Here is a 25968-nt window from a genome sequence, read left to right as displayed (position 1 = left end):
ACAGGCGGAAGTGCGTTCCTGTGCCTTTAAATGTTCCGGCCCTCGCCGGCCGCCGTAGGCGGAAGAGGTTCCGGGTCAGGGGTCGCGAAGCCAAAACCGGTCACCGGACTCGGAGTAAGTGCCACCTTCGGGCGCTTCCCGTGGTCGGGAGTAAAGCGAGCGGCTCCTCGTGTGTGTTGCCCTGGGAACTGGCGGGGGGAGGGTGCGGGTGCCGTGACGCGGAGGGCGGCGGGGTGCAGGTGTTGGGGGCACGCAGGTGCCTTTGGCCGGGGCCGAAGCGACGGGAAGGGTTTCAAACTCGGTGGGCTAAGGGCGTAGTGGGCTAGCAGGTCAGTGGAAGCTCCGGGAGGGGCGAAGGAAAATGTTGGAGGAAAATGGGGGGGTTTCTTGAACAAGTTCCGCGGGAATAGTTAACGCGAGAAGTCTTTCGGTCGGGCAAGGAAGGGGAGGTAAAATTCATTGATTACTTATTGCGGGGTATTGGTTTCTTTTATGATTGGATCGGAGGAACTTTGAACGGTCAGACTGATAGAGGGTCCAAAAGGCTGCGTTCCCGGGTGGGGCGAGTAATTGGCAATCAGCGGGTGGCGCAGAGGGTTAAGCGGAGGGGGGTGTTGGCGACGCAAACCCAGCAGTACAACGCTCCCAAAGGACAGAGGAGGCTGCCTCTCGTCCTGTGAAGATTTCCAGTCTTGGAAGCCCCATCGAGGGTTGCTAGGTTGGAATTGAATCAAGGGCAGTGGGCTGTGGGTGTTGGTTGATTGGTTCACGTGAAAATTGGGCAGCTGGAGCCCCCCAACTGTTCCCGGGAAGAGAAAGCCTGCGGTTGCCTCCCAGAGCAAGTTAGTGGCGGTGTGTATTGGGGTGGATTTCATCTGAGAGCTGCCCCAGCTGATGGAGCGCCGCCCTGAGAGTTTTCGTGGCAGTCATCTTTACTGGCTGGGGCAGATCCCATGTCTCTCCCCTCTGGGGTTCCATCTGCCCACACTCGGGTGCACAGCTGGGACCTTACACGGTGCCCCGCCAGGGCTCCTTCTTGCACCCTCCAGACCTCTTAGAGATTAGACTCAAGAAAACGATGGAGCACAGTGCTACTGTTATATATGGCAGCTATAAACGGCAACATCATCTCTTGAGAGGGCCTCTTTGCCCAGGAGTCCTGCATAAATTGTGTGCATCTCTGAACAAAAGAGCCCGGGGAAGTGCCCCAGTTCACCTTAGAGTTGTAGGAAACAGGACCAGGCAGAGAGTCTCATATTGAACAAGGCTGGCAGGCCAGAATTGTGAGTGGAGGGAAGCCTTCACATTTGTGAGTTGGAGATGAGGCCCAGCCACATTCTCATAATGAATAATCATCCCCACAATATCCTCCCATTATAGTGCTACCTTACGAGTGCTACTTCTTACAAGCACAGGGCTGATTGCTATCTGGCCGGCAGCTTTATCTGTAGGAGCAGACAGGTTGTTATTGCTCTCCCTGCTCAGGGAACAGTCACTCCCCTTACCTGCCCCTAACACTGGTGTTAGGTTACTCTCCAGTGAACTCAGGGACCTGCAAGGTTAAGGTACTTCCCACTTTATTGTGTATGTGGTTACCTGTAATTATGGAGGCTTGAATGCCCCAAGACTATATAAGTTGGTGTAAGAATACATTCTCTCAATACATTCTCATTTTCTCTCTCTCTCTCTCTCTCTCTCTCTCTCTCTCTCTCTCTCTCTCTCTCTCTCTCTCTCTCTCTCTCTCTCTCTCTCACCTGATGGCATGGAGGAGGTGAGCCCCCCCAAATTTTTGTCTGCCTCTTAATTTCTTCCCTTCAGTTACACACCGTCCCTTAGGACTCATCTGGATATGGGCTGGATCCCACAGAGAGTAGCTGGAATTTGGGCATTCAACAGAAGGAAGACATAGGTTGGAGCTCCCTTGTGTTACGGACAAGGATGTTCCAATCATCAGGGCCGGGGCCATGGTGACTGACTGTAAGGAGTGGAGGTAGCATTGCTGCATCTAGTTGGGGAGTTAATATGTTGATACAACCATGTTGGGGGTGAGGATGGACATCAGGTCCAGATTTTGTATTAATACAGGATTGGGGTGCTCTGCCTAGGATCTCTGGCTGGTTGGTGGTTGGGTTGAGAGCCAAACCTTAACTGCTGGTGCAGAAGCCAGTCCGGTCCTTGGACAGTAGTTGGAAAACCTTGATTTAGATAATCCTGTCTTTTCTCCTCTAATTCATGCATTGCCTAAGTACAGGTGGAGGGACCAATTGCTTCGTATGTTGTCTGTGGCTTTCCTGCCACAGACTGAACAACATTCCATTGTTTGAATCTCTGTAACAAAGAGACCTTCCAGCCAGCAAAGGCTCACAGACATGCACACATTCTGCATTGCTGACAGTATCTCTGTTTTGCTAATTGTTTATCCCTCTGGCAAAGTGGCCCATAGACCCGTTTCTTAGTAAGTAAGGCCCCGTGTGTTGTCTTTGTTGTTCGGCTCCATGGGGCTGGTTCCGACTCCTAGCACTCCTGTGTACAGCTGGACGAAACACTGCCAGGTCCTGAGCCTGCCTCATCCTCGTTCTTAGGTTTGAGCCCATTGTTTCAGCGTCAGGGCCAGTGAATTATTTACTGTGGTTCTTCCAGCGAAAGTCTCTAACTCCCACTAAATGGCCTTACCTTGTATGAGTCTGGTAAGAAGGTGGGGAAAGATACTGATAGGATTCACCTGGGAGTAATTGGGAATAAGCGGCCCTGGCCTGTCATCCTGATGTGTATGGAATGAGTCCTCAGAAGCAGGAGGAGCGATCTTAGTACCAGCAAGAGCCAGGAGTGGAGCACGTCCTCTGGACCCGAGACGCCTGCGCAGTGACCCTACTGGATCCCGATGGCATCTGGAACATCAGCGGGGCAGCAGCAGAACTAGGAGTCAGAGCGTGGCAGAGTCGTGGGCTTCCCAACCCACATAGCAAGTTAAGATGAGGGCTTTTGTGTAGGAAACTGGCTTGTGGGGTGCTGTGCCTCTGGGCACTCATGAGGAAAACTAAAGCGCCTTTTCACACCTGTTCAAGCTGGCAGAGGCCAGGCAGCCTGGCCTAGGGCTCTGAGGGCCAAGGGGCACACTGGTGGGTGTGGCTGAGAAGAAGCTGTCTTGACTAAAGAGCTGTATCCTTAGTCTTTTCTGATTCTGAATGGTCACTTAGTACTTCTTTATTGAACTTCACGATTCTGGGTGTAGTGTGAGTTCTGTGTGGTCTTTGCAATGAATGATCAAACCTAGCAGCGAAATGAAGGACTCTGGTGGTGTAGAGGGTTACACAGCTGCCAACCACAAGGTCAGCAGTTCAAACCCATCAGCTACTCCTCAGGAGCAAAAAGAGGCTGTCTACTTGCATAAAGATTTCCAGCCTCAAGAATCCCCAAGGGGGCAGTTTAACTCTGTCCTATTGGGTCAGTACGGGTCAGAGTCAAATCAATGACAGTGGGATGCCAGCTATTAGTCATTCACTTAGTCATTTTGGGTCCAGTTCCCATGAGCAGTTATCAGAAGAAACCAGCCTCTGTATGGTGGCAATAAATAAAGATTATAGTAAAGTCATTGAGAATAGGAAAGATAGGAGAGAGAATAAAATAAAGGAGTCAGACACATTTTATGGTAGCATGCTCACCTCAGCCCCCCTTAGTGTCCACATGGAGGTGGGAGAAAAGCGGGGTGTCTTTACTAACTTGGGATATTTATGAGTAGCCATAAGACATGCTTATTCAGTAGTCACATACGTCACAAGGTGGGTGGTAACTACAGTAAGGTCCCTGAGCTCACAGGTGAGGAGACCTCATACCTGCATTGGGGGAAGGTGTGAGGCGGGCTGAGTGTCACAGCGGGAAGAGAGCAACAGGATGTCTGCTTCTGTAGGGAGATAACAGCAACCCTGTGCTCACTTGAAGGCAGCATAGTTATTCAGGGGAGAATCTGTGGGGATGATATTTAAAGCAGGATCATGTACTTGGACTTTATCTCTAACCAAAGTGGAGGCTTTCCTACCGTGGAATACCAGCTTTCCCAATTCCCTCTGGTATACATTAGGGAATACATTAGGGAAATAGGGTCCTACTTCCCTCAGTGTTAACTGATGTTTTCACAGAAAAGGCTTTCCTATTGTTGCTCCTTCATTTCTTTATAGTTTTTTTTTCTAAATATATGAGGTGGAGGAGGGAGTCCAGCCACACCTTAGAGCATTGCCAGCACCCAGTGTTCCCAGCGGGAGCCCGACCTCACCCAGGAGGTAGCTACCATCCTCGCCTGTATAGGAAGCTCTCCCACGCTCTTACTCAGAGTTCCGCTGTGCAGGTCGCCATTGTGACTGATGTGGTTTCATCCACTTTTGAACAGAAGATTATGACATTGTATAGCCCGGGATCTTTTTCACAGGGGGCAGGGAGGTCACGCGTCCTTTGTTCAATACTGTGTGTGTGGCAGTCATCCAGCCACCCATGTGGCTAGACACTCTGTGGTGTCACGAGAGTTAGCAACCTTTATCCGCAGAAGCTTGTTAGGTGCTGTCACAGCGACCCGATGCACCATGGACACATGGCCTGGCCCTGCACTAGCTGCACAGCTGTTAGGTTTGAGCTGTGTTGCCCACTGTGCCAGTCCATTGCCTTGAGGGTCTTCCTCTTTGCTCTCCCTCTACTGTACCAAGCGCGATGCCCGTCTCAAGCGACTGGCCCCTCCTGATAATATGTCCAAAGCACGTGAGTCAAAGTCTCCACCGTACCGTACCACTGACAGGGAGTTTCCCTTCAGTCTCTAGGTTGTGACTGCCCAGCAGCAGGAGAATCCCCTGAAGGAAGGAGGCAGAGGGTCGCGGATTTGCGGATTGCCATTTCCTGGGACGGCCTTCACCAGAGTCGGAGATTTCTGAACAGAAATTTAGAGCTCACCCAGAAGACACGGAGACAAAGCATCCCAGCTGCTGGCCATTTCCTGAAAACCAAAGGAAATGATGAAGCCGCAGGTGGCTCTTGCTTTGTTTCATGCTCTCCTCCGTCCCTGGTAGATTTGTAGAGGCCTGTCAGACATCAGGTCTGTTCATCTGAAAAATATTTGGAAATGGAGCTGGAGTGTATAAAGTTTATACGCTGATTTCAACATGAGGCAAAGCAGGATGGGAAACATCAGTCATAGGATTAGCATTAAATTGTTGATCGAGCCATTGTCTTGGGGGACACTGAGGCAGTTGTCATATCACAGAGTTCACAATGTTTCACATCCTACTTTGGTGAGTCGGGACTGGCTTCTTAAAAGTCTGTGAGCAGCCATCTAAGGTGCAACTATTGGTCTTTCCCCTCCGGAAGAAAGAAGAATGGCAAGAATTGTAAGACCTGTGGGAAACAATTAGTCCAATGGACTTTGGGACTCTGCAAACCTAGTAAGTTACCACAAGCCTGAACGTAGAAGAACTGGATGGTGCTCCTCCACCACTACCCATAGTTCTGAACAGGGTCACTTTAGAAGGCCCAGGGTGGAATGGAAGAAAAACCCATAGCACAATTCAAAATCATAAAAGAGACTACCCTTACTGATCAGACACCGACTGATAGAACGCTCAAGACTATGGCTGTTAGTCACTCTTCACTCGTGTGTTAGAATAATCGTGAGAGGAAGCCAGCCTATAACAACCAAAGGCGCAATCAGCAGGCGCAATTGTATGGCGATAATATTTGGAGATTATCCTCGAGGATAGGAAAGATAGGAGAAAGAGTAAAATAAGGGAGGCAGACACATTTTATGGTAGGATGCTCCCCTCAGCTCCTCTTGATAGACCACGTGGAACTGGGAGAAGTGACACAGAGAGAACCTTTACTCTTGGTACATTTATAGGTAGCCGGACACATGCATATTCAGTCGTTACATGTGTCACAAGGTGGATGGCATCTACATTAAGGTCTCTGAGCTCACAGGAAAGGACACCTAATACCTGCATTGGGGGTTGGGAAGAGAAAAAAGGGTGTCTGCTTCTATCGGGAGATAAATCAACCCTGTGCTCACTTTAAGGCAGCATAGCTTTTAGTAGGAGAGTCTGTGGGAACGATATTTAAAGCAGGATCATGTACTTGGACTTGACCTCTAACTGACCAAAGTGGAGGCTTTCCTACCGTGGAATACCAGCTTTCCAGATTCCCTCTGTTATAAATGAGGGAATATAGTCCTCGTCCTGTTTCCCTCAGTGTTAGTTTCCCACAAATAATCAACCATTTAAAGTCAAAAGGGCATCGTTTCCCTAAGGTCAAAGTCAAACTGATGAAAGAAGAAAGAAAAGAGGAATCACAGGGAGGAAGTGGGATAGGTGACGGCACAGTAAGAGGATTGCAAGAGACGAGTCTTAACAAACATGTATGAATTGTGTCAAACTGGTGATCTGTAAACTTTCACCTGAGTCAAAATAGAAGGAAAATTTGACAAATCATTGAGTTACTAATAACTGGAGTATGGTATGTGACAGATGGCACCTAGGGGTTGCATTAGCTAGCAACTTGGGTTTCATATTTCTCCATGACAAATAAGAAAATCATAATTCGCAGGACAGGAATTGATTTAGGGAGCAGGAGATCTGTCTCTTGCACAGTTTAGTAACAGAATAGCATTTTTCCAGTTGTGCACCCATCGCGTGTCGTGTATAGTGGCCATGTGGCTCTACGTGTGACAACATTGTATAGCACTAAGAAAACACACCCACACCTGGAGGGCTGATAATACGGTAAGCCTGAGTAAGGTAGACTGACTACCTGAGGGTAAGTTTCCTGCGTATTATAGGGTACTACAATTACATACGCTGTTACTACTGCCCCAGACCTGGTGAAGGGTAGGTGTGATATCTTAGTTATCTAGTGCTGCAGGAGCAGAAATAGCGTAGGTATTTAGGAGACTTTAAGGAACTAAAATTTATGTTTTTACTGTTTATAAGGCATTTGGTTGCCTTTTAACTTCAAAAGGAGGGAGGAAGAGACTCACCATCAGCATCAACCCATGGCTGATTTGTATAAGGCGGAGGTCAGATATACTTGTGCCCTCCACCTTTTTATTTTAACCAGTTCTGACGCTGGTTCTGATCCTCCTGCAGCACACTCCACTTCTTTACAGGGTCCGATCATTCATTGCACTGGCCATACAGAACTCACAGACAACAGTCACGCTTACGGCGTTTATTAGATATGTTAGACCAGGTTGACCAGAGAAACTAATCCAGGGACACTCATGTATGTGTAAGAGAGAGATTTATATGAAGAAGTAATTATATACCAAGCAAACATCCCAGCCCAGTTCACATCAAGTCCTGAAGTCCAGTACTACTCTGTAAGTCTGCTACTAGTCCATAGATCCCTCTTCAGACTCATGCAGCCACATGCAATGAGGCAGAGTGCAGGAAGATCACAGACTGGGTGCAAAGGTTGTAGATCCCATGGCAGTGGTTGCATCTCTAGTGCTCTGGCTGCCATCAGTGTGCTTTGAAGTGGCTCAGCAATAGGAACGTGATCAGAGAGAGAGGAGAGGTTCCCAGGACCCTTGTTATGAGAAGGCCACTCCCACTAGTAGGTTCCATCGGGCTGTGATCCAATTGACAGGCTAGACTCCACCCCTTCACTCTATCAAGTTGACACGAGATTATGTAACTACCACATTAGGGAAGGCATGTTACAATTGAGAATCAGAAACACGCAGGGTCCAGTTATCCGACCAGGACACTCTCCTCCCAGCCATGCCCCCGGGTGCACCTATGGTTGCAAGGGGCAACCCTGTGGTTCCGTGCCCGGCTTTGTCACAAAATATTCTGTTAGACACTTGGATTCACCAGTTAGCCTCCGCCCAGGGTGCCGGTGGTTCAGCAGTCCTAGCAGGAATCAGCAAGCCGCCTCCAAGACACCCATTTTTCTTGCTCTGGGGCATTTAGTTGCAACAAGAGGATTCACTTGATTGTTGTATATTACAGATGGGTGATTGAATGCACAGTCACTGACAACTTCCCTTTTTCTATAAGGTGCTATACGATACATGGAATGCAATCTGTAAGAAGGGGATGACCCAAACACCTCTTCCATTTCAGTTGAAGCCTCGGAAGGAAGTCACTAAACAGGACCCTTTTGTAACAGGTGTCACTGAGGTTCGACGATGTGGCTGTGACGTTTACATGGGAAGAATGGCAGCTCCTGGGCCCAGCTCAGAAGGACCTGTACCAGGACGTGATGCTGGAGAACTTTAGCCACCTGGTATCAGTGGGTGAGGATAGTTCCTCTGTCTGTCTCAGAGGGCACCTAGTCAAGTGACTTTTCTTCAGCCATTAAAAGCTTTGAAGTGCTTGTGAGCTTGAAGTGACAGACTCTCAGTCTGTTCTCTGGTCCTAGATGAGTGGGTGTATACTCCCTGCTGCTCACAGAAAGCCTTACTGTGTGAGTGTGGAATTTGATATGTCCCAAAACGCAAGTCCAGTTTGGTGTGTGTCTCAGTCTTCTGTCATTTCCTATGAAGGGTACCAAGTTAGCAAACCAGAAACACTGTCCAGGTTGGAATGAGTAGAACCACCGTGGAGTGTAGAAGACCAAATCCATAGTCGAACCTCTTCAGGTGAGTAGATGAAAGCCATCAGGGGAGAAAGAGTGTGAAAGTCCCATCCTAATGCCCATTGATGCTCTGATGGGTGTCTGAGGATACAGTATAGTGCCTCTGTGTGTCCCTCTCCCGTGTGGAACCTCTTTTTCATCGTTGGGTTTAGAGAAAAATACAGTCCTTTGGCTCTTCTGCAATCAGGGGCTTTTAGGAGTTAGAAAATTCTAAAAAAAACTCTGCTAATTTCTTCTGGAAAAACCACTTACCATTGAGCTGATTTCTACTCATCATACACCCATTTATTTCAGAGCAGGGCTGTGCTCCAGAGGGTTTCCAATGGGTGTTTTTTTTTTTTTTGTGAAATAGATTGCTAGGTCTTTCTTCTGAGGTATCTGTAGGTGCACTTGAACCTTGAGCAGGTGAAGATCTTCACTGTGTGTTTCCAGCCATATATTTCTGGAGTAAACACTGATTTTAAAGGGATTTAAATATCATAGGAAATAAGTCCCCTCTTTTTTTTTTTTTTTTAAATTTATGCCCATGTTCATCTCCCGGGGCAGGTGATAGTGTACTTGAGAGTTCTTTTGACTCTGAACTTTAAATGTAAAAGACAAAATCCAGAACATACTTTTTAATGGCACTAGCCAGACTTGATATGTTGAATAGCCACGTAACTGTTTCTACCTATTTGGACAGCGTAGACAATGGCTACAGTATGGATACTTGCAGACATGGCTTTCCTTTGTGTCATTCTGGAAGGTTGTATTGGAGAGCATTGGTTTACATAATTTTTTTCCTAGCACAGAAAAGCTATACCATAGTTACAACTAAAATACCCATATAAGGGGTGTGCAGTACATAGAACACGCCTGTGCATAGGAGACTTCTCTTCAAAGGGGTTATGTGATTTGCAAAAATGTATAACATGCATTAATTTCCTAAAAATATTATATACTGATCTGAAAAGCAGATGAGTGAATTAATAAACCAAGAGTGTTTTGTCGATTAGCCAAAGGAAAGTAAGTTCCAGAACAGAATTTTTGCCCAGAAATTTTCTTACAGAGACATGGAATTGTGATTCTGGAACTACATATGTACTAGGTTTAAAGAGATTAGTAAGTCACTTTTAGATCATGGTAGCCATTTTTGTCATTCTGAGAGACGATGAGAAAGCCGTTTCCCTCATACTCAGAACGAGAAAAGCTAACTTGGCTTAATGCACCCTGTGGTTCGAGAGTAAAGTTGAATAGAACCATCTTGAGTCGTTCACTTTACTATGCAGTTAGGTAAATACAGCAATGCTTACTGGATTTGTGTCTATGTGGGTTCCTAATGGTGTCCCTAGGAAGGATCTTGATGCAATGACAGCAGTAGCAGTCAGCGAGTACACTCCTGTTGAGATCTTGGTTTCTAATTACCACTCTTCTACAAAGGGCGTGAGGGCCCTTTAGAGAAATGACTTAATTTTACGGCCCGCACAAGAATGGTACAAGATGCAACTGGGGCATCTTGAAGTGACAAAAATTAAAGAATTGTGTGTGTGTTTTAAGGAGTAATATGCAAAGGATAGAGGGGACAACCTAAAATAGTACTCAGTAGCTGAAGCTGGAACCGTTTCACTGACAAATAGTGATGCTGTTTGATTCTAATCCAAAGCATATGTGAAGCGGGTTGAGCACAGGCTGCTGGTCTTCACTGAGAGATACACATGAAGCTGTGTGCCGGGCCTAACGCGTCAGCCTGGCTGCTGTGGGTGAGATGAGAGCGTGGGCCAACTTCCTTGCCTACGACCTTGACTCAAAACATATCCAATAGCAGTGGTTGGTGGCCTCCTAGCACACCCCTCCCCTCTTGTCCTGCACACGAGTCAGATTCTCAGGAACTCCTTAGCTAAATGTCTGTGTTACGCCGCACCTGGCCAACCCGATTTCTCTGTGTCTCCCCGTAAGGACGGGGAGGAGGTCTGTGTTCTGAAACACAAAGAAGAGTCTATAGATGATTGACATTTTTATGGTTGGGGTCACCACAACATGAGGAACTGTATTAAAGGGCCACAGCATTAGGAAGGTTGACAACTGCTGGCCGAAGCTGAATTCATACTAATGGTGTGTGTGTATGTGTGTGAGTGTGAGAAACACTTAAATGGGCAAAAGGACAAATACTCTTTGGGGATAATCTTGGTTATACATATAGATAACCCCTCCCTCACTAGGAGGTAGCTTACTGCCTTCCCGCTGAGAGTGGACTGGATTTTGTGGGTGACTACAGAAGGAATAAGGAATGATAAAAATAGTAAATTTATGATGGAGAAATGTCAAACTATCTGAACCAGTTTTTTTAAAAAACAACACTCTATTGTCATAATTTCTACACCATACAATTCAGTCTTAAATATATTGAAATGTTGAGAAATCACCACAATCAGTTTTAGATTATTTTTTTCATTCTTGTATCTGTTATTAACTCCACATTCCCCCTACTGCTCCCAGTCATAACCCTAAGGCGCTATTAACCGTGTTACTGTTTCAATAGATTTACAGATCCGGACTACATATAAAGAAAATTATTTCTAAAATGCAACGATGCCCAAATCAGTCATTTTGGTCTCATGCACCTCTAGATATGAAGTGATGATAGGGTACTTGAACTCTCAGGGTTTCTGTTTTGTTTTTTCAGAATTACATAACTAATGAGAAAGAATCAGATAAACATATGCACATTTACAAGAGCTCTCATGAGGATCCCTGAGAAATGTTGGAAGTAGAAAGAAAGAACTAGAACTTGTCTGACTTTAGGGGATCATGCAAATAAAGATCAGCCCACCCTCCAACTGTTCTAATACCAACCATCTCTCCCAGGGGTACTCTTTTTCTCAAAGTACTTCTGGGCTCAATTTGTTGCAATGACCACACAAAACACAAAGGCTATACTCAGTGATTTAGGATGTAGCAAAGTTCAAGAAGCATGTTGGCAAACTCTGCTCTTACAAGTTGCCTCTCAGCCCCACAAGAACAGGCTCCTCGGGGCTCAGCCACTTGTCACCACTAGCTCTGCCCATGAGCTCCTCTGGGACTCTCACTGTCCACGATGCTACACAGTTCCGAAAGTAGCTCCTTGCCTCTTCTCCCTGCTGCTCGCTTCTTTCTTCCTTTTGTTTCTTCCTGTGGCTTCTCTTCCTACTTCTGTCTGCGCAACCTCTGCAGTATTTGTATACACATACAATCCTTGTTGATTTCAAGTCATGGTCCTCCCCCCTGGTCCTTGAACTCACCAAACCAAGCTTGTCTTGTTAGGTCACAGACATCTATTTGCATAATAGGCTACAACAGACACTTCATTTGCATAGCCTAGTGAGCAATCCTTTCAAGGGGCATAGCAGTTTCAAGCCCACAAAACCATAATAGCAAAGAAGAGAGACATCCCTCCCACAGATCCAAATGCACTCTGATAGGTAGACAATTGCTATTGCCACATCCCTGGAAGTCAGACTGACAGTTCTCAGTGATCTATGCCTTCTGAGTCAGAGTGTCCTGCATGCAAATGAGGTATATGGAATGCTTACATGGGGACTGGTCAGTTTTGCCATCCTACTAGGCTTTCAATGAGCTGTTTCAGAGACAAAGGGACACCTCATGACCATGAAGAAAGAGCTGGAAAAAAAAAGAGGAGTGGAGGGCCTCCTTTGATTGTATGAACGTTGTGCTGGGACATTCACAGACCTAGGAGGCAGGCAGGCAAGGAGAGGAGAGGAGAGGAAACCAGAGAGATGGCAAGACTGGAGCCAAAGGAATGACGGCAGAGGCATAACCAGAAGATCCGCAGGAGATGGTGCAGTGGGTGGGTGAGAATGGAGTGTCTGCAGGCAGGTTTGCTTGAAGAATAGGGTCCCTCCAGGCCCTTGATGGAGGTAGACTGCTGAGCCACGGAAGCAAGAGCTATGCACCTTCATGCTGAAGCTTACAGTCAGAGAAGGATGCCTCTGGACACTTAGCAGTGGAGCTGAAAGAGCTTTGTAACACTTGCTCAAGCAGAATATAGGTGTGGTGAGCCCAAGAGGCTCTTGGGGGAAAGGAGTAAGGACCTGAGAGAGGCCTACCTGCAGGAGCATCAGACATGCTCTCCTGACCACAGAATTGTATCCTAAATCTCCTGATCCTGAATTGTAACCTAGTGTTTCCATAATAGCTCCTCCAATTGTAAGTATGGTGTGTGAGTTCTGTGTCCATTGCAATAGACTATTGAATCCAGTAGCGACATGGAGAGTGATACGTGGGGAGTACACTAGAGGCTGGTGTCATAAGCGGTGAAAAAGTTGGAGAGTGGAGATTTGTCCAACCTTCCCCTCAGGAATAAGCTTCCTGCTCATTTAAAGTCTCACCAGTCTTCTTAAAATCACAAGAGTTCAGACTAGATTATCAGCAATCTTTACATGGCATCTGCCTTCCCACTTGATCTTTGCTTACTTTTCTTTGTCTCATCTGCTCTTCTTTTATTATTTTAACCCCTTTCTTATGAATCGGGTGGCGGTTTACAGAATAGATCCGTTTTCTCTTCAACAATTCTTACACATTTTATTGCAACCCTTCAAGATCATGTCACTTCTCCCACATTCCCTGGTGCTTCCTATTTCCATGCCTCCTTTTGTCCCTAACCCTTCTGAACTTGGTCCTTGGTAAAAGCTCCCCTTTCGATACCAAATGTTTGGTTATTCTGTGATGTATGTAACCCCTAGCGTCATTGTTTCTCTCATAGGCCTGTCTATTGGGCTGCGAATTGAGCCATGGGGTGAGTTACATTTCAGACTTAAAGGGTGTTAGGGCTTTAGGGGTTCCTCCAGTCTCTGATTAGTAAGCGGTGCTTGCCTGCTTTCTTCTTTCCTTCCTTTCTCCTCCTCCTCTGATTGTTTTGAGTTTGGATTCAGTGTTCTCTCTATCCAGGATCTTCTATTGTGATCCCTTTCAGAGCAGTTGGTAGTGGTAGCAGGGTACCATCTTGTTCTTCTGATCTCAGATTATAGAAATTGTTTCCATGTGTCTTCAGTTTTCTTCATACTTCTTCTGGAGAGGAAGAAGCCAATAGTTACACCTTTGACATGAGCTTTTCAGACCCTAGTCTCTACAAAGTACGGGGTAGAACATTGTCTTTATGGGCTATGCTATGCCAATTGACGTTGATGTCCTCCACGACTGTAGTCCTGAGACCTCAAGCACAGAGTCCTGTTTCCTCAAAATGGTTAGGGTATGTCTAAGAAGTTTCCTTAACTTTGTCCCCAGTGTGAGCCATCACATTCATGGATGCATTTGCATCATGGGTAAATATATCCTCTTGTCAAAGTAAAAGGAAATAGAGGAAAGAGTTAGGAGGCAAAGGGCATTTACAGAGATCTAAATAAAGGTATGCACATATGTAAATATATTTATATATGAGGATGGAGAAAGAGATCTATGTGCATATATCTATAGGCTTAGTATTAAGGTAGCAGATCGACATTGGGCCTCCACTCAAGTACTCCCTCAATGCAAGAATACTTTGTTCTATTAAACTGGCATTGTATGATGCTCATCTTCCTGACACAATCGCTGAAGACAAAGTAAGTACACAAACAAATGTGGTGAAGAAAGCTGATGGAACCAGCTAAAAAAGGATATAGTGTCTGGGGTCTTAAAGAATTGAAGGTAAACATGTAGCCATCTACCTGAGAAGCAACAAAGCCCACATGGAAGGAGCACACCAGCCTGGGTGATCACAAGGTGCCAAAGGGATCAGTTATCAGGCATCAAAGAACAAAAAATCATATCATTGTGTGCTCACCTTCCCGACACGATCGCTGAAGACAAATGGGTGCATAAGGAAATGTAGTGAAGAAAGCTGATGGAGCCCAGCTATCAAAAGATATACCGCCTGGGCTCTTAAAGGCTTGAAAGTAAACAAATAGCCATCCAGTTCAGAAGCAACAAATAGCACATGGAAGAAGCACACCAGCCTGTGTGATCACGAGGTGCTGAAGGGATCAGGTATCAGGCATCAAACCATAAAAAAATCATTGTGAATGAGGGGGATTGCCAATTGGGGACTCAAGACCCATCTGTAGGCAACATCACTTCCATAAGGGTCTCGGGGAGGAAATGAGCCAGTCAGGGGTAAGTATAGCAACAATTAAACATACAACTTTTCTCTAGTTCTTAAAGGCTTCCTCCCCCTATCATGATCCCAATCCTACTTTACAAATCTGGCTAGACCAGAGGATGTACACTGGTACAGATCAGAACTTGAAACACAGGGAATCCAGTTTGTTTTGTTAATTTTTGATGCCCTTTAGGAAAAAAAAAGTTCTGTAATTGCAAATTCAATGACCCATCCTTCCATTCAACCCAGTGAGATGCCTGATAACTGATCTCTTTGGCACCTTGTGATCACCCAGGCTAGTGTGCTCCTTCCATGTGGGCTTTGTTGCTTCTTTAGTTTTTTTTCTGGGATATCATTCTTCTGTGCAACCTTCTCTTCTAGTTGAGGAACAATTTGTTCTCTTTCAGTCAGGATACTGTCAGTGTAGCAGTGGGAGCTCATGTATGGGTTGATCCGACCGTGAGCTCCCTAAGTCCAATGGCCCATCTTGGGGGCTTTGTTTACCTGGATGTGCTTAGTGACCAGAGAATCCACATCTAAACCCTTCAGCTCAGCATTACTCTTTGCAATTTTAAGCATGTGCAGCAAAAATTAAGCCCTCTTTTTGGACCATGGACCCTGGGTCCAACCCCACTGTTTGGCCCAGGCACACCTATCAACCCCCCCATTGTAACATTGGAAGGGCACACACTGCTTTTCAAGGTGACATCTTTCAAATAGTTGGTGGCTTCGCAGCAACACATACCCTTGATGGCCTGGGCAATTTCACAAGTGTTCTTAAGATAGACCCAAAGATGTGACCCCCTTGTTTTGCATGATTTTGTGGTTTTTTTCTGGGTCAGGTGAGTAGCAAACTATGAGGCAGATCACCTCAGGCCACTGTGGGAAACGGAAGCGTATCTACCTTGCTGTTCTAATTTGTATTTCTCTAATGGCTAATGATTGTGACCATTTCTTCCTTTTTTTCTTAAACTTAACTACTTTTATTGGGGTCTCTTACATCTCTTCTCACAATCCATACATTCATTCATTGTGTCAATCACATTTGTACATATGTTGCCGTCATTTTCTTTTTGTTTGTTTTTTTCTTGGTCTATTTATTTTTAAGATCATTTTATTGGCTCTTACAGCTCTTATAAAGTCCAAACATTAATTGTATCAAGCATATTTGTACATATGTTGCCATCATTATTTTCTAAACATTTACTTTCTATTTGAGCTTCTCTTTTTTTTTCCTTCTTTCTCTCCCGCCCTCCCTCCCTCATGAGCCCTTGATAAGTTTTAGATTATTATTTTCATATCTCACATCATCCACTGTTGCCCTGCACCCATTTTTCTGTTGTTTGCCCCCCTGCATTGTGACCATTTCTTCGCATGCTTGTTGGCTGCCTGAATATCTTCTTTGGTGATGTTTCTGTTCATGATCTCTGCCTATTTTATAATTGGATAATCTTTTTCCCATTGAGGTATTAAAGTTTTCTACAAAATTTAGAGCTAAGATCCTTATCATTGCCATCCCCCACCCCAATCTGTAGGTTCTCTTTTCAGTCTTTGGTGAAATCTTTTTATGCATATAATACTATTTTTTAGGGAGTCCCAGTCATGTAGCTTGTCTTCTGGTGTTTGTGTGTTTTCAGTTACAATCAATATTGTATTTATGAGAAATGTTAGGGACCCTATGTTTGGCCCCATGTTTTCATTGAGAGATTGTTATAGATCTACTTTTTATATAGATCTAAATTTTATATTTGATCCATCTTGAGTTCATTTTTGTATGTGATGTGAGAGATTGATCTTTTCACGTGTTGCCAGCACCAGTGTTGCCAGTGTTGCCAGCACCATTTGTCAAAGAGACCAGTTCTCCCTAATTAATGCCTTTTGGCTCATTGCCAAAGATCAGTTGTTCATTGGTGAATGGGTTTACTTCGGGTTCTCAATTCTGTGTCATTGGTCTATATGTTTTTTTAAAAAACATTTTATTAGGGGCTCATACAACTCTTATCACAATCCATACATATACATACATCAATTGTATAAAGCACATCTGTACATTCTTTGCCCTAATCATTTTCTTTTTTTTTCTCCTCTTTTCTTTTTTTACATTTTATTAGGGGCTCATACAGCTCTTATCACAATCCATACATATACATACATCAATTGTATAAAGCACATCCATACATTCCCTGCCCCAATCATTCTCAAAGCATTTGCTCTCCACTTATGCCCTTTGCATCAGGTCCTCTTTTTTTCCCCCTCCCTCCCCGCTCCCCCCTCCCTCATGTGCCCTTGGTAATTTATACATTGTTATTTCATCATATCTTGCCCTATCCGGAGTCTCCCTTACCCCCCTTCTCTGCTGTCCCTCTCCCAGGGAGGAGGTCACATGTGGATCCTTGTAATAAGTTCCCCCTTTCCAACACACTCACCCTCCACTCTCCCAGCATCACCCCTCACACCCTTGGTCCTGAAGGTATCATCCACCCTGGATTCCCTGTGCCTCTAGCCCTCATATGTACCAGTGTACAACCTCTGCCCTATCCAGCCCTGCAAGGTAGAATTCGGATCATGGTAGTTGAGGGGAGGAAGCATCCAGGATCTGGGGGAAAGCTGTGTTCTTTATCGGTACTACCTCGCACCCTGACTGACCCATCTCCTCTCCTAAACCCCTCTATGAGGGGATCTCCAGTAGCTGACACTTGGGCCTTGGGTCTCCACTCTGCACTTCCCCCTTCATTCAATATGGTATATATATATATACATACACACACACATATACATATATATATATTTTTTTTGCATGATGCCTTATACCTGGTCCCTTTGGCACCTCGTGATCACACTGGCTGTGCTTCTTCCATGTGGGCTTTTTTGCTTCTGAGCTAGATGGCCGCTTGTTCACCTTCAAGCCTTTAAGACCCCAGACACTATCTCTTTTGATAGCCGGGCACCATCAGCTTTCTTCACCACATTTGCTTATGCACCCATTTGTCTTCAGCGATCCTATCATGGAGGTGTGCAGCCAATGATATGATTTTTTTGTTCTTGGATGCCTGATAACTCATCCCTTCGGGACCACTCGATCACACAGGCTGGTGTGTTCTTCCATGTGGACTTTGTTGCTTCTGTGCTAGGGTCTATGTGTTGTAAGCTTGTTTTGACTACTGTGGCTATACAGCAGGTTTGGGGATGAAGAAGTGTTCGGTGTTCTACTTTGTTCCTTAGTAGCACTTCTAAGTAGCAGCTCTTCAGTAGTACTTTGCCTCTATGCTTGCTTTCCACTTGATAAAAAAAATAATGGTGATTCCTTTTTCCTTCTCTTTAAAGAATAATGCTGAATCAGGATTGCATTATATCTGTAGAATGCTTTGGGTAGTATTGACATTTTCACAAGTCTTCCTATCCATGAGCATAGCACATTCTTCCATTTATATAATTCTGTGGGAAATAAAAAGGCCTTCCCCTGGCTTGTCTCCCCAGAATAGATGTCAGACCTAGGACACTGCTTGCAACGAATGGCAAATGATTCTCAAGTTATCTCCCTGAAAGCATCAGTCATTCAGAGCAAGCAGACCCTATTGTCTGTCCCACTGGGCTCACTCCCTGCTCTTAAGGACAGTGGATTGCTTTCCTGAAGGGCTCAGAATAAATCAAACCACCGGGTTCAGTAACAACCAAGGTTAGGCTGCCATCTTGAATCTAGGATCTGCTCATCTTGTCAAATGTGTACCCCTAATCCTTCCTCTTCCTATTGCTGTACAGTCCTGGATTGTCCCCCCTCCTATTGCTGTATATCCCTCTGCCCTTCAATTAACCCCACATGTGTTTATCAGCCAGGTTGGCACGATAAAATTTAACTATCTCAGTTGTCATGGGTCTGAATGGACCGGAAAACACCCCTCCCCCCTTTTGGGGGGCATCCAGCCCAAAGTCCCAAACCCACCAGCGCAGACATTCTTACCCAAGAAGACCCTTGGCCTCAATGGGCTCCTAGGGGGTAGCCTGGGAATATGGAGGCCAAGGAACTGATATAAGAACCTTCCTGTTTCCCATAATCTTTTAATGGGAATGTATTCCTGCCTGGCATGTTATCCCAGCCCCCCAAATCCATTGTCATTGAGTGTATTCCAACTGATAGCCTACATGGGGTTTCTTTGGCTGTAAAATGTTTTTGAGTCACGATTCCTATTTTTCAATTGAATGTTTCATTAGTACTTATTCTGGCCTCAGATTTTTCATACTTATTAAAGAAGGACTATCAGAGAAGGACTAGGAAAGATATATTTTTCTGAGTCCACGTGAAAGGAAGTTTATTCCCTTTTATATTATTGCTCATCATTGAAAAGTCCTCTGTAGACCAATTTATTATGGATTCCTTCTTCAACAGTTGTGTTAAATGTAGCCAGTGAGATCTTTCACACCCAGCCCTGATCTTCCATCTCAGTAAAGTTGATGACATGGCAAAAAAAAAAAAAAAAAAAGGTTGGGATAAACTTAACCCCCCCCCCAATGCACACTAATAAAATACATCATCTTGCATATAAAAGATATAATACACTTAGCCACTTGATAGTTTATTTCTTAGCTGTAGCTTTTCCATTTAGAAATTGGACTCTTCTTTTTTCCGTTTGTTAAGCTGGGAGGATCCTCTTCTCTTTCACCAGTTTAGGGATCGTGTGAAAAAGGCTAAATTTGTATAATTTATTATGAAATTGGATTAATATATTAACTTCATTGTCTATGAAGTACTCCACATTGTAGCTTATGATGTATAACTTTTAAAAATAAAATATATTTAACATAAGTGCATTGTTCTCTAAGAACATTCTACATACAGACATCACATTAGAACATACTGTTTAAGAAATTTCCTATGCACACGACTTAAACAAAAAGTGTAATTTTTAAAAAAGTGTCACAACTACATCAGAATTTTCCATTTAAGATAATTTGGTGCCACCTAGCATCTGATTTCTGCAACTATTAGGTTTAGAAATTAATAATTGCCTTTGAAACGGAAGTTTTGAAAAGTGAACTTTGGAAATGCTTTTTCATGATGTCTGTTCATGGTAACAACACATGGTCACAATCAGAACTACGTGATCTCAAAGTTAGTATAAAAACAGCCACATGTTATTTACATATGGAAAACCAGCTATTTATTTTGACTTTAGGTGCAGACTTCTGCCTCTCTTAAGCGGTATCAAAATCGCCAAGGACTATGCAGGTATATAGAGCAGGCAGAAACACTGTACACTCAACAGGCCAGTCAAAACCCCTAATGAGTAGAGGACAACTAATTCATTCGAATATCTATGTCCTGGAAGTGAAGACGTCAAAGCGGGAAAGGCAATATTGATTAAAAAAACAAAAACAGATGCTATATGGTCTTTTATCCAGAAACTCGGTTACATCAAAAGAACAAAGTGGGCCTAACATTTTTCTTGATATTTCAACAGTCTCAGTTTTAAAAGAAACATCAATACCTTAGAAGCAAAGCAACCTTCTTGAATAAATAGACTGAGGAAATTTTAAGCTTCTGCCATGGAGCTGAGCCCCAAATTGGAACCGTGGGACCACCTCCAGGTATAACGCGGAATGTAAAACAGGGGGTTCAACTTAGATATCATCAATGTCCTCCTCGTCCTCATCTCTAGTGAGGTCAAATTAGATTTCATCGTCATCTCCAGGGCATCTCAGCATGCTCTGGAAGCTCCCCACAGGCCCCCAGACTTCCAGCATCATCTGCACTGGATGCTAAAATGACATCCGCTTTGTTTTCCTGATAGCCCCGTATGCCAACCGATATGATGTCTGAGGTATTTAACCCAAACCGTTATCCTCAATTCCCCCCTGATGTGACACCATCTGTGTACGCCATCAAAACACCTGGCTTCTAATCATCCAACGTTCAGATCACCTGGGCACATTCTTCCTCGCTCTCTGAATGCTAGCTCTCTTTGTTCGGATTCGTTCCCATTCTTACCTCTAAAGTCTATTTTCACCTCCGTTGCCTTTTGGGCCGTGGTGGTGGCGGCGATTCTGATGGAGGGGAGCGTGCAGGATGCCGCAGGCACGGGACATGGAGTCGCGGTGCGAGAGAGCCAAGCCTCTAGCTTGGCTAGAACCTACCAGGCCGTCAATCTTTACCATTTCAAATAGCTTTCTAACAAGGGTTCCTGGGGAGCAGGGTGGGGGAGGGAGGGGGAAAGATGAGCTGATATTAAAGAGTTCAAGAAAGAAAATGTCTTGAAACTGATGGTGACAGCAATTATACAATTTTGCTTGATATAATTGAACTATGAATTGTTATAGTATTTGTAAGAGCTCCTAATTAAAAAAAAAAGACTGAAATTCTCACATCCTCACAACTGGACCAATAGGTAAACCCCAAACCAAACTCACTGCCATTGAGTCTATGCTGACTCATAGGTTTCTGAGACTAGCTGTTTATGTGAGTAGAAAGCCAGTCTTTCCCCCCACCGAGATGCTGGTGGTTTCAAACGGTGTACCATGAGGATCATAATCTAACACTTAATCACTGCACCACCGGGGCTCCTCGAGGGGACCAATAGGGAACATCATGATAAATGGAGCCAAGATTGAATTTTTCAAGGATTTTGTCTTACCTGAACATACACTCGATGCAAGTGGAAGCAGCAAAGAGATAAAACGATGACTTGCATTAGGTGCATCTGCTGGAGAAGACCTATTTAGAGCATTCAAAAGCAAGAACTAAGGCACGTGTGTTAGACAGGGTTCTCGAGAGAGACAAGACCATATTGCTAATAATTATATATATATACACACACACATATTTATACAGATAGATATATAATAAGAAATGAACTGTGAAATTATATAAAGCAGTACAAATGGCTCAGTGCAACTCACTCCCGTGAGAGAGTTGTGAGACACTGGCAGTCCTTCAAGTCTTGAGGGCCGCCAGGTAGTCCTCTGTAGAGAGATTCAAGCTATCCCGGCACAGGCAGCAAACAGCAAGGCAGGTCACCAACTGTCAGTGCCCAGCTCAAGAGATGGAAATTCCAATTGTATGGCAAAGGAGGTCTTAAATGGTCCTCAAATTACAGCGACACAGTTCACAGGTAGGGTAGCTTGCAAATGGAGGCACAGAACAAGAAAGGCAGCCAGCCGCACACTGGTCCGATGATCAAAGAGTGAGAGACAAGAAAGGTGAGGCTCGCTGAGCCATTTATCTCTCTGCCCTTCAATTAATTCCACATGTGTTTATCTGCCAGGCTGGCACAATGAACTAACTACCTCAGTGCGCCCGACCCAAGCGATGGTCTTTTCAATGGCCTCATATGCATGCAAAAGTTGAACTGCGAATCAATGGCCGAAGAAGAATCGATGCATTTGAACTGCGGTGCTGGAGAAGATTACTGAATGTACCATTGACTGCTAAAAGGACAAACTGATCTGTCTTGCAAGAATAACGGCCAGAGTGTTCCTTGGAGGCAAAGGTGGTGAGACTTCATCTCAGAGAATTTGGACATGGGATCAGGAGAGACCAGTCCTTGGCGCAACACGTTTGGTAGAGGGGCAGGGAAAAGAGGAAGGCCCTCAGAAGGTGGACAGACACCGTGGCTGCGACCATGGTCTCGTGCGCAGGAGCGACTGTGAGGATCGTGCAGGACTGGGCAGGGTCTCGTTCTGTTGTGCATGAGGTCACTCTGGGTCAGAACCGTCTTGATGGGTACCTAGCAACAACAACAACGGTTCACTGAGTTGCAACGGACTCTAGGGCAGTACTTTTTCAGCTTGTCCTTCAAGTGGGAGCCATAACAAAGGAAGGGTCATTTCAGGCCTGCCCACACCCCACTGCCCAAGCTCCTCAGTAAGGATGGTCCTAGGACGGCAAGTTCAGGCTTGTTTGAGGAGAGGTTAGGGACAGAGCTGTATCTAACCTAACCTTGCTCTCATTCTATAGAGGACATCGGTTGCCATGAAAAGTCTCACACCTGCTCTAGAAATGAGGATTTTTTGGGGGGGCAGGGGAAGGAGTTTTCTTTTTTTTTTTTTTTAACAATTTATTGGGGCTGATACAATAGGAAGGAGTTTTCTTTGTACTAAAGATGGCAAGGAGAAGCCTCAAGGAGGCAGGAAAGGCAGGGAGACCAGTTGGGCTGAAGTCCATTCAGCTCACTGTGGTCCCATGTGTCACAGAGCAGAACCGTGTTCCCGGAGCTTTCCTGGGTGTCATCTCCACTGAAGAGCTCTGGTGGTGCAGTGATGAAAGAGCCTGTCTGCAAATTGGAAAGGTCAATGGTTCGAACCCACCAGTTGCTCCGTGGGAGAAATACGGGGCCGTGTGCTTCTGAGATTTACAGCATGGGAAACCCGAGGGAGCAGTCATACTCTGTTCTGTATCACATGGCTAAGGAGCCCAGGTGGTGTCGTGGTTATGTTTTGGGATGCTAACTGTAAGGTCAGCAGTTTGAAACCACCAGCTGCTGCAACAAAGAAAGCTGGGGCCTTCTCCCTGTGTTAGTCTGGGTAGACTAGAGAAACAAATCCATGGACACACCTATGTGTATAAGAAAGAGATTTATATTCAAGAGCAATTGAACATTGAAAAAAACATCCCAACCCGGTCCAGTCCAAGGCCATAAGTCCGATATTAGCCCATATGTCCGAAACCAATCCATAAAGTCCTCTTCAGATTCACGAAACACATGCAACAAAGCCAAATGCAGGACGATCACAAGCCAGTGGGTAGAAAGTCTTTGGGTCCAGTGCCATTGTAAGCATCTCAGAGCTGGCAGGGGTCTCTCTGTGGCTTCTCTGGCTTCAGAGGTCTGACTTCACCCATGTGGCTTGTCTTCCCAGGGAATAGGGGAGAGAGAGGGGTGGGGGTGGGGGGAGAGAGAAAAAGAGATGGAGATCTCTCACCTCCAAGGAGGAAGTACCAGATTTCCCAGAATTCTCAGGAGAAGGCCATGCCCACAGAAGTCTCATTGGCTAACTCCGGATTTAAAGCCTAGACTCCGCCCCTACACTCTTCATTCTTAACTTGACACCAGATTAGGTGACCACCCACTCTTGTGGAGAATTACAGTTGCAGCAGCTCCAAAGGGGGCAGTTCTACCCTGTCCTATAGGGTGGAGATGAGTCAGATGACTCAATGGCAGTGAGTTTGGTTTGGATGGGCTTGCTTTGAGTTGGAATTGATTAGACAGCAAATGATTATGTTTTGAAGAATCTTTAGGGAAGCATATCACCAGGCCTTTCTTCCCTGGAGTTGTGTGAACTGCCAGTTTTAGACCAGTAATAAAGCACAAACTGGTTGCGTCCCTAGGGAAGGGGAAACATTTTTATCGTGTGGTGTAATGTGTTCAGGGTTGGGATAAGGAGCCCTGCTGGCATAGTGGTTACGCATAGGGCTACTATCTGCATAGTTGGCAGTTCAAAACTACTAACACAGTGGTTCTCAACCTTCCTAAGGCTGCGAACCTTTATACAGTTCATGTGGTGGTGACCCCCCCAACCAAAAATTATTTTTGTTGCTACTTCATCACTGTCATTTTGCTACTGTTATGAATCGAGCGACCCTGTGAAAGGGTCGTTCAACCCCCATAGGGGTTGTGACTCACAGGTTGAGAACCGCTGCATTAACAGCTCTGTGAGAGACTGGGCTTTCTACTCCACTATCTCAACAACCCAACCGGGGCGGGGTGGGGGGGCACTATGAGTCTCCCTGAACTCTAAGTCAGTGTCAGAGGAAACCAGCCGTCAACACCCGAAGGGCCAGAAGGCACAAATGTACAGCGATGATAAATGAAGACTATAATAAAGTCATAGAGGATAAGAAAGATAGGGAGAGAATGAAATAAAGGAGCCAGACCCATTTGACGGTAGCATGTTCCCCTCAGCTTCTCTTGATGGACCACATGGAACTGCGTGCAGGGGAGTACTCAGAGAAGTGAGAGCGAGTCTTTAATACCATATGACGGTTCACAGTAGCAAAGTGACAGAGATGAAGTAGCAACGACAGTAATTTTATGGTTGGGGGGGGGTCACCACCACATGAGGAAGGTTGAGAACCACTGGATTAAAGTCTCAGAAATGCAAAGGGGCTGTTAGTTCTGTTCTGCCTTATGGAGTCACTATGAGTCAGAATTGACTCGATGGCATTGGATTTGATTCTGTTGTTGATAATTTCTCCTTGCAATACCAAACTAACCCTTGCATGGAGTCAATTGGACTCCTAGCAACCCTCTAGACAGAACAGAACTGTTCCCTAGGGTTTTGAAGTTGTAAATCTTTACAAGAACAGGCTCATAGATCTCTTCGGGAGCATCCGGTTGCTTTGAACTGCTGGCTTTGTGGTTACCAGCCCAGTGTGTAACTCCCTAGGCCACGAGGGCGCCTTAAGATGTGCACAGGTAAAGTGGGTGGAGACATCGGTCAGTGTAAGACATGAAAACATGATAATTTATAAATTATCAAGGGTTCATGAGGGAGGGGGAAAATGAGGAGCTGATATCAAGGGCTCAAGTAGATAGAAAATGTTTTGAAAAGGATGATGGCAACAAGTACAAATGTGCTCGACACAATGGCTGGGTGGCTGGATTGTAATAAGAGCTGTATGAGCCCCCAATAAAATGATTTTTAAAAAAGAGAGAAATAAAGACTATCACTAGTGGGAGGGGGGATAGAAAAATAGGTTAGGTATAGAAGGGAAATTTCATAATGTGAGGGGGAAAAAAAGATGTGCACAGGTGGTTCTAATCTCCCAGGACTGGTATGCATAGAATCAGATCCACAAGGGCCATGAATTTAAACGTCTGTCCCAGGAGATAGAATCGTGCCTCTTATCTGAGCCTTGGTTTCCCCACACATAAATCAAGGGCTCTTACTTTTTCTCCCTTCTCCTCCCGCCAAAACTGTAAGGTGATCAGACGTCCCAAATTTTATCAATTTTTCCCACGTCCCGAGGCGTTTTTTAAAAGTCCAGATTTTGGGAGAGAATGCACAAGCTAGGGTATAAGGTTTTTGGCTGCCATGTGGCTATTTCGCCAGGATATGAGTTTTATCAATGGTGCCCCGCTTTACCAATGTTTAAAATCTGGCTTTCGGCCCCAAAGCCACCAGCGTTCGCCCTCTGTCCAGCAGGGACATCTCACAAGCTCAAAGCCGCAGACAAGCTCCATTCCCCCCCCACATGACGTAATGCATTCCTAGCGACACACGCGCAGAAACCTTTGGGACTCGCTGAAGGACAGGCT

General features: G+C 45.1%; 1 long non-coding RNA gene across 1 annotated transcript; it reads left to right on the top strand.

Annotated features, from left to right (window-relative positions):
• Positions 1–60: 60 nt before the first annotated feature.
• On the top strand, positions 61–8988 carry LOC142432292 (uncharacterized). The gene is made up of 3 exons (XR_012780876.1): positions 61–114; positions 4799–5009; positions 8143–8988. It is a non-coding gene; the product is annotated as an uncharacterized LOC142432292 (long non-coding RNA).
• The last annotated feature ends 16980 nt before the right edge of the window (positions 8989–25968 follow it).

This window comes from Tenrec ecaudatus, chromosome 18 (assembly GCF_050624435.1).
Source record: "Tenrec ecaudatus isolate mTenEca1 chromosome 18, mTenEca1.hap1, whole genome shotgun sequence".
Classification (NCBI taxonomy): domain Eukaryota; kingdom Metazoa; phylum Chordata; class Mammalia; order Afrosoricida; family Tenrecidae; genus Tenrec; species Tenrec ecaudatus.
Note: the sequence above shows the minus strand (reverse complement) of the source record. Positions and strands in the feature narration are given on the sequence as shown.